The sequence below is a fragment of the Adiantum capillus-veneris genome, chromosome 5 (assembly GCF_014529385.1).
Source record: "Adiantum capillus-veneris isolate H3 chromosome 5, ASM1452938v2, whole genome shotgun sequence".
In the NCBI taxonomy this organism is placed as follows: domain Eukaryota; kingdom Viridiplantae; phylum Streptophyta; class Polypodiopsida; order Polypodiales; family Pteridaceae; genus Adiantum; species Adiantum capillus-veneris.
Genome location: NC_140935.1, coordinates 89549254 through 89557376, shown reverse-complemented (window position 1 = coordinate 89557376; position 8123 = coordinate 89549254). Strand labels below are relative to the sequence as shown.

The 8123-nt window shown below is 43.8% G+C and overlaps 1 pseudogene; it reads right to left on the bottom strand.

The window, feature by feature from the left end:
• Positions 1–1875: 1875 nt before the first annotated feature.
• Positions 1876–5211, bottom strand: LOC147457702 (uncharacterized; annotated as a pseudogene).
• Positions 5212–8123: the final 2912 nt, after the last annotated feature.

Genomic DNA, 8123 nt, shown 5'->3' with positions numbered 1-8123 from the left:
ATGGAGCAAGAGCACTCTTCTATTGCACAAATGAGAGAATGAGTAAAAATTAGGTTTAGTTGGCTTTTATAGGAGCTCACCCCATTCACACTTGGGCGCCCATGCTTAACCAACTAATCCCTTGAATGTCCAAGTTAAAGTGCGCCTGTCATCGACGATCACTCTTACCCTTTTCCTATTGGTCCGACAAGCCCGGTACCTGACTCTAAATAATACAACGTTTATAGATCATAGGGTGTCCGTGAGCCGTGAGGGTTAACATGCCCCCCTTCCTGATGTAGATTCCATCCTCGGAAGCTATTGAGTTGAAGCTGGTTCGTGGAGGTGGAAGAGCATTTGAGATGAATGTTCTTAGCCTTCTTCAGTCACTACAAAATCAAACAACATTGGCACAGTAATTGCATTCTCTTAAAAAGCATATGCAGTTTGAGGTAGACAAATTGATTGGTAAAAGAATTTCAAACAATTTGTTAGCAATGAACATTAAATTGCAATGTAATCAAATGCATAAACAGATGTAAAGGTAAAAAATTAAACAAGTCTGGGATCGCTAATTTGACGGTCGAAAGGCACTAGAGATCGAATATTAATACCATGGGTAAGCTTCTTAATTTTCTGTGGTCAATTAAGTTGTTTAATCGCGAGAGCCAAGTATTCATGTTCGAGGGCTGACTAGAGGCTATATCTAGAAAACCTTGTAGTTAAGCTACCATAAAAGGAATTTCTCATGAAATCATCACCTGACTGATTACTTTTTCTTTGACCCCCAAAGTCTTTTCACATTGATTCAATTATGATGTGTGTGCTTATTTTGTATGCCTTGGGTTTTTTGCTTTTCAAGGAAAAGCGCCCACACTGGAAACCTCTAGGGCTCTAGTACCATAGGCGATACATGTGAGTGAAGTACCAAATCAAGCTGAGATTTCTCTTCCAGCTTAAAATTTTACATTGTGGCACTTTGATTTTTTGTTTGTTCATTTTCAGCATTTTAATTTTGTAACTTTGGGGGGTCATATAACACTGTTACCCTCCCCAGGCTCATCACATTAGTAAACTCCCTTTATAATACTTAAGCTAAAGGTGAATAGGGTCAAGCCCACTAGAAAGCCCTAGTACATTTCACACAATGCTGCCTAAATCGGATTAAGAACCTAAGTAACCATTGCTTATTAGGAAGGCATTCCCCATGGTATTAAGAGAAGATCTCTAACACCTAACTTGGTCAAACTAGCTTAGTCGGACTGCTTGATTTTTAAACCTAGACAAGTGATTATGACAAAACATTACATTGAATTAAATGTTTGATACTAAGCAAATGCACTGAATATTATGCTACCAATCACAATCAAAGCAGACAATCATAGATGCAAAAAGATAACGGCAATGCTAATGGACAAGAAACACTTGTTTGTGTTGATGGTCGTGCTTGATTTGAAGGTTCCATGAAGGTCCAAATCCTATCAATAGCAACACGTTCCTGTACACACTAGGAAACAAAAGGAATACCTCCAGGAGGCACATTAGTGGGAAAAGAGAACTTCGCTAATCTCTCAACTCTAAAACAGAAACACTCCTATCGTACTAATCTTACTTACCCTCCATCACTCAAGTGATGAGGATCAAAGGTTTTTTATGGCATAGGTTTCTGTTTCACTGTACCAGATGTGACATGTGTAGGTCTGAGTCAATGTTTTAACTTTTAATGTGCATACTCATTTGCTAATTGCTCTTGCTCTTTATTTTTTATTTTTTTGTGAGTATAAAGCTTTATATGTACATTCCTTAAGATTGGTGATTAAGAGGTCAGGGAAAAAGGTTGAGAGGGAAACAAATGAATGAGGACTGTCAGCAACACTCCCCCCTTCCTTGGGTAGATCATACCGTTTGAAATGAGCTTGTCACCCTTTGAAACTAATTGGTCCAGTTGGTAATAGGTGAGGATTTTTGCCAGTAGTTTTCTATTACCCTAGGTGCCTCGTCAAGTTGCAAGGGTGGTAAGGTACTCTCCCAGGATTGAACTTGAAGTGGTTCATCAGGTGATTCTTGAACACTGGGAGGTGTGGATTCTTTTGTAGCTTCATGGAGGTCCACTACTATAGATGGAGGCTGTGTAGAAGCTTTTACCTCTATGGATGTATTACATGGGGAGCTAGAAGCTTCATGGGACTCCCCCCTTCCTGAGCTAGGTGGAACAAATCGTTCTTTCTTTGGTACCCAAACTAGCTTGGGAGCGGGTGTGTAGTGTTCTGTGATTTTTTTCTTTCCACGATCATTGATTTGTTTTGGAGCTACGGGATTGGGCTCACTTGGGTCAGGTGATAGGTAAGAGCACAATCTACGTTTTGGCACCCAGATTTGATCATTTCCTTGATAGTAACCTTGGGCTTCCAATAGTTGTTTAGGGATCCAACGCAGCGTTCCTTTACATTTCTTGGAGTGAGTGGTACGTTTCTTACAAGGCTTCTGTTTTTTAGCACTAGCTATGGTCACTAAAGAAGCTTTAGGGACCCACTTGTATGTTTTCTTTGTTACCTTAGGATGAGTCTCGTCGGAAGCGATATGCATTGCTTGTAGCATATTTAAGGGTATAGGCATTTCATCCCCCTCAGGTGTTACCCAGGTCGTCCCCCTATTTCCCCAAGTGTCTATGGTTGATGCTAGGTGGACCCAATCCACATTGTCCGATTCCGTCATCCCAGGTAAGATATCCATATAAGGAAAATCTTTGCCAATGTCTGTATCCTTCTTACAAGTGTAACAATATTGTAGTGGGGCCGAGTGAACTGTGGTGTCAGAGCGATGATCAATAATGGTTTTACTCCCTAAGGGGTGTACCTTACCAGTCACCAAATCCACTCTAAGGACAGAGTCTTGGAATTGCAAATAGACATGATTTTTAGACCAATCATGAACCATTTGTGCTTCCCTCATGAATGGTCGTCCTAAAATCATCTCATATGACATAATGTGTTTAGAGAAATCCATTACAATGAACGTATGTCGTACCTTGTGTCCTAGAACTTTGATCTTAAGATCCTTGAGCATCCCCATAGGTTTGGCTATGGTACCATTTGCCATCTTTACCACAATGTTAGTAACACTGAGGCGGGGTTTTTCCATGGATTCCCAACAATATTTTGTAACGATGCTAACTCCCGCACCACCATCAAGAATTTCCTTTATAGTTAATCCCTTGGTAGTGATGGGTAGGGTCGCATTAGACTCGTCGCCTTCAAAATACTGCCCTAATTCGTTAATGGGTACCTCAATCACAGACTCGTGTCCATCTAAGTCAAGTGATTGCACATGATTTTCCTCATCAATCATAATCGAGTCAGGCCTATTTGGTTGCGCAAACTGCGGTAATCCCGTTCGTAGCTCTCCGTTAAGGAATGCTCGAAGTGCAAGGAATAACTCAGGATCTCCATACAGCTTTGCTATGATCGTGGTTCGGACCTCAGAAGACATGAAGTCAACTAGTTTGGCAACATTCATTGGCATTTTGCAGGGTGTAGGTCCTTCACTAGGAACTGGTGAGGATGGAATCTCATATTCCTCAATGGGATCAGGTATTCCTTCGTTAAACATCCTTTCCAACAAGAAGGGTGTATGCTCACTTTCTGATGTCCCGTCCTCACTCCCTTCTTGGATGATACTAGATATGGCTAACGGTCTATGGTTCATGTAGGGTGGATGAACTTGCGTGGGAAACACTGTGTCATGAATTCTGACATGCATGGGTTCTGGTTCTAGTTTCCTTTGAGTCTCCTCCACTAAACCTCTTAGATGTTTCACCTGCTCAATCTCGTCTACTGGGTTTGGGTACGTCCCAATATTCTTTTTACGATTCTTCCCTTTTTGCCCCTGCAGTTTATCTTGGGGGTCTTGGATTGGATTTGGAAACACTTGTGGTGTTTTCAAAGGCTCTTTATGGTTTTCTCTTATTCGGTTCTCATTTGGTTCCATGTTACGGTTTTCTTTGTCGGTCTTTCCCTTTGTGGTATTGGTTCTAGTCTCCATTTTCTCGACTGAATCTGAATCATCCTCGAGGTCATTCATATACACGGGGTCATCTCCTGTTCCTATGTTTGTTTTGGAACTTGGCTTTGAATTTTCCATATTCTGCGACTTCTTCCTTCGTGTCTTCTTTTTCTTTGCTTGGATAACTGACGCGGTATCTCTCTCTTCAAGGATATGGCCTGACCCTTGAAGCATGGACCGTGTAATCGCATAAGCGGGTGCGACGGGTGGTATTGGCGACGTCACACTAGCAATTTCGACCAAATTCAGGGGTGTGATTTTAGGCGCATTTGGGTTATAGGGGCATTGGGCAATCAAGTGATCTATGCCACAATGATTACATGTGAGTATTGGCATTGCAGACGTGCTCCCTTGATTCATTTGCATCTGTGCAGCATTCTTTTGCAGCCTAATAGGGCACTCCGCTACTCGATGTGGTCCACCACACTCGTAGCATTGAAGAGGTGGCCTCCTAGCCTGGGTGTTGATATTTTGACCTCTGGATGCGAGAGCAGCAGCTTGATAAACCGGCTTGACTTGTCCCCAACAATCTTCCATGTAGTATATAGGACATTCTTCCAATGTATCAAGTCCGTAGGCAATACTAGTGTCTATTTCCTCCTCACAGCCATGTGCATAAGCATTTGATGGCTCGCAACCCACTTGGTTCATAGGGGCGACTCTTGGATGCGAGGGCTGCGGTCCTAGCACAGGAGGTGGTAGCGGTGTAGCTTGTACAACATTTTGAGATCTAGGGACCATGTGTTGCGGTAGTTGCTCAACAAGTGGAGTAGGCATCAATACAGGAGCTCGAGGCGCATCCGTCCAGGCTACAGGTGGTCTATTTTCCATCATACGTTTGATCATTAAACAATCCTTAGCTTGGTGACCATACCTACCACATGCGTTGCAAGTTCCATTAAATTTTACTCTAAACGTAGTGCACTCACTAGTGCTATGTGGACCTAAGCAAATGGAACACCATTGTTGCTCCCTTCTTGGATACATGTGACTATTTTGAGGGGGTCGATTATCCTTAAGAGACTCTTGGATTGCCTTGGTGAGGTCTGTCAAGAATGTCTCAAATACCTTTGGCTCATTGGCAATGGGCTTTGCAGTCATGGGTTCATACTCAATGGCTTGTGAGCTAGTGGATCTCGTGTCAGTAGACACCCTCATGCCTGCTATCATCAAGTTGTCCTCTAATTGGATTGCATTGGCAGTGACATCTTCCCAGGTTGTGATACCTCTAATCACTAGTCCATTATAGATTCCTTCATTCCTCAACCCTTGAATGAATCGATCAAGCAGTTGGTTATTGTTGAAGCGCTCATTTACAGGGCAACGAGAGTTTAAGTGCTTTAGACGACTAATGAAGTCCCTTACTGACTCTCCTTCCTTACGTTCGGCCTTCTGTAGCTGAGATGCTACACCCCAAAGCACACCTTCTCGTATGTACTCCTTTAGAAACAACCTTCGAAGGGTAGGGTAGATTGTTTTCTCGTCCACCCTTAGGGTCCTATACCAATCTCCAGCCTTCCCACTTAATGTCAAGCTTAAGGCATTGCACTTATGTAGTTCGTTGCGTTCCCCTAAGGAATCACATACTTGTTCAAACACTTCAATGTGTTTTCTAGCATCTTCATCCCCATTGAATTTTTGCGTGAGTTTGGCAATTTGTATTGTCTTACTTCTAGGCTCTCTATCAGATGGGTGACGCATATTTTCCGCGATAGATCGACCTATGGTTTGAGCAAACGCTGCCAAGTCACCTATGTGAGGAGGCAGGGCCGGTGGGGGTACTCTTGGAATCATATGTGGGAGAGGAACGGGTACCGGTCTTGGCATATGTGTGGATGATGCAAGATATGGAACATAACCGGGCATAGGTCCACTCGGATAAGAGCTAGGGAGCGGCACTCGAGGAGCATGAACAAGTGGTACAATTGGAGGTGTGGGGGCCATGTGTGCATAAGGGCTAGAGGCACATATGGTCGAGGCCCCATATTAGGTACTACGACACTAGGTAGTGGCACTGCGGTAACCGTAGATGTCATCGGTACATTCTCTGTCAGGCTTATCCCTCGAGTGAGCACTGTGTTTTCCTTGATAGAGGGTTGAGCCAAGTTAGGGAAGCTAAAGTTTTCGCTCGGAGGCTCAGATTGCATAGAGACCCCAGGTGAAATGACGTAAGATGGGTCCATGGGGCTCATTAGAGGAGTCTCCATTTGTGATAGAGTAGGCTCTTGAGCCTTGCTCGTATCCAGAAATCTCATGGGGCCAGTTGAGAGTATATTTACCCCTTGGTTTTGCCTTTCTGATTGAATAATGCCATGGATAACATTATAGATCATTTTCTGTTGATCTTCGATGCTCGTGGCACTAGAGGTGGATTGTACAATCTCTATCCATCCTACATGGTAGGCGTGGCCAGAGTGTAGATCCGTCAACACCTCAGTGTGGAGGTCGTATGTCCAATGATCATTAATGAACAATCCTTCTAGAGTCGACGTGTTAACGGTTTCTTGTGAGGTAGAAGCAATGTTGCTCCCCGTGGTTTTACTTGTCACCAACGGTACTCTAGAGGGAACTTCTGAAGGAGGCAGCTCAACAGGGCCTTCTTGGTAAGAAGTTGGTAGGATATTCACATGGACACTCTTTGGGGGTGTGGGGTCCACGTGCGATGTGAAAGGAGAGTCCACTTCCCCACCCCCTTCGTGTGCTTCATTTGCATCAGGTTCCGAGCGAGTAGCTCTACGTAATGTTACCATGAAACGGCTAAACATACTAGTACTAGGCTGTGGAGCTTCGGGAGGTGCATGGCCTTCTCTCTCAGTGTTTTGGGTAGGGTATGCTTCCATGATTTCTGAGTCGGAGGAGGAATCACTAGCGGCTATTTTAGGGTCTTGGGTGGTGCTACCTTGTGTCCCCGCTGAGGGTCTAGATCCTATCGTGGATGGGTAATGGGTGTCCGTATGAACAGAGGCACCCTCAATATGCTCGTGTTCTAGCACCCGCCCAGAGCGTAAGTGCATGTGCTTTTGATACCCTAAGGTGTCAAAAAGCTGCTCTAGGAGGCCTTGTGACTAGTTTTTTGCGTGTTTTTTGTTTGTTTTTTTGCTAGATTTTTTAGAGCGTGTCGTGGAATGGGCCGTGTGATAGCTCGAAACGAGCGTATCGGTCAGAGGGTCGTGCCGTGCTTTACAGCCCTCCGTTTGGTCACTCTATGCCCTCGGAATCCCTAAAACTGTCAATTTCCAGTAGGGAACTAGGCCCAAACTAGAAAGTCTAAGGGTGCAAGTGGGAAGAGAAAGGAGGAGAGTGGAGGACTTGTCCCACATGCTCTCATTCTCTCTTGAGGGAGTAGGGTATATATATAAGAGTGAGTCTAGTATATATCAGAGGACTGAGGCCTGGGCCTGGGCCTGGGCTTGGGCTTGGGCTTGGGCTTGGGGAAATGAACTCGATCCCGATCTATCTTTTATACAAACCAACCCGTCCGTTTAAAGAGTCACGTTTTTTATTTTCGAAAAATTTAACCGCCCGCTCACTCATGTTTTTATTTTCCGTTGTTTTTTTTTTTAAACTAAATTCTTTTTTTCCAGATTTTTTTTTTTTCAAAAGACTTTTTTTTTTTTTGATGCAGAAAACGTAGAAATGCAGAAAATTGCAGAAATAGAAAACGCCGAACTTGAAAATGCAGAAATTGCAGAAAATTGAAAAAACGCAGAAATGCAGAAAATTGCAGAAATTGAAAACGCCGAACTTGAAAATGCAGAAATTGCACAAATTGAAAAAACGCAGACAATAGCAGAAATTGAAACTTGACAGCAAATGCAGAAAACGCAAAAAACAGAAATCTCCACACACTTCTTCCCTGCCTTTCCTATGATAGAAATTGCACCACAAGGAAGCGTAAAGTGCTAACCGAGCTTAGTGTAGGGCATATCCCCGGCAGCGGCGCCAAAAATGTGCGCTCCTTGCCGCACTGTCGAAGCAAGGGACTTGCCAATACACCGTATGCGAGCCACAAATGGCTCCAAGCACACAACAAGCCTAAACTAGCAAGCTCAAGAGAACAAAGGGTGTGTCACTCACCGCTC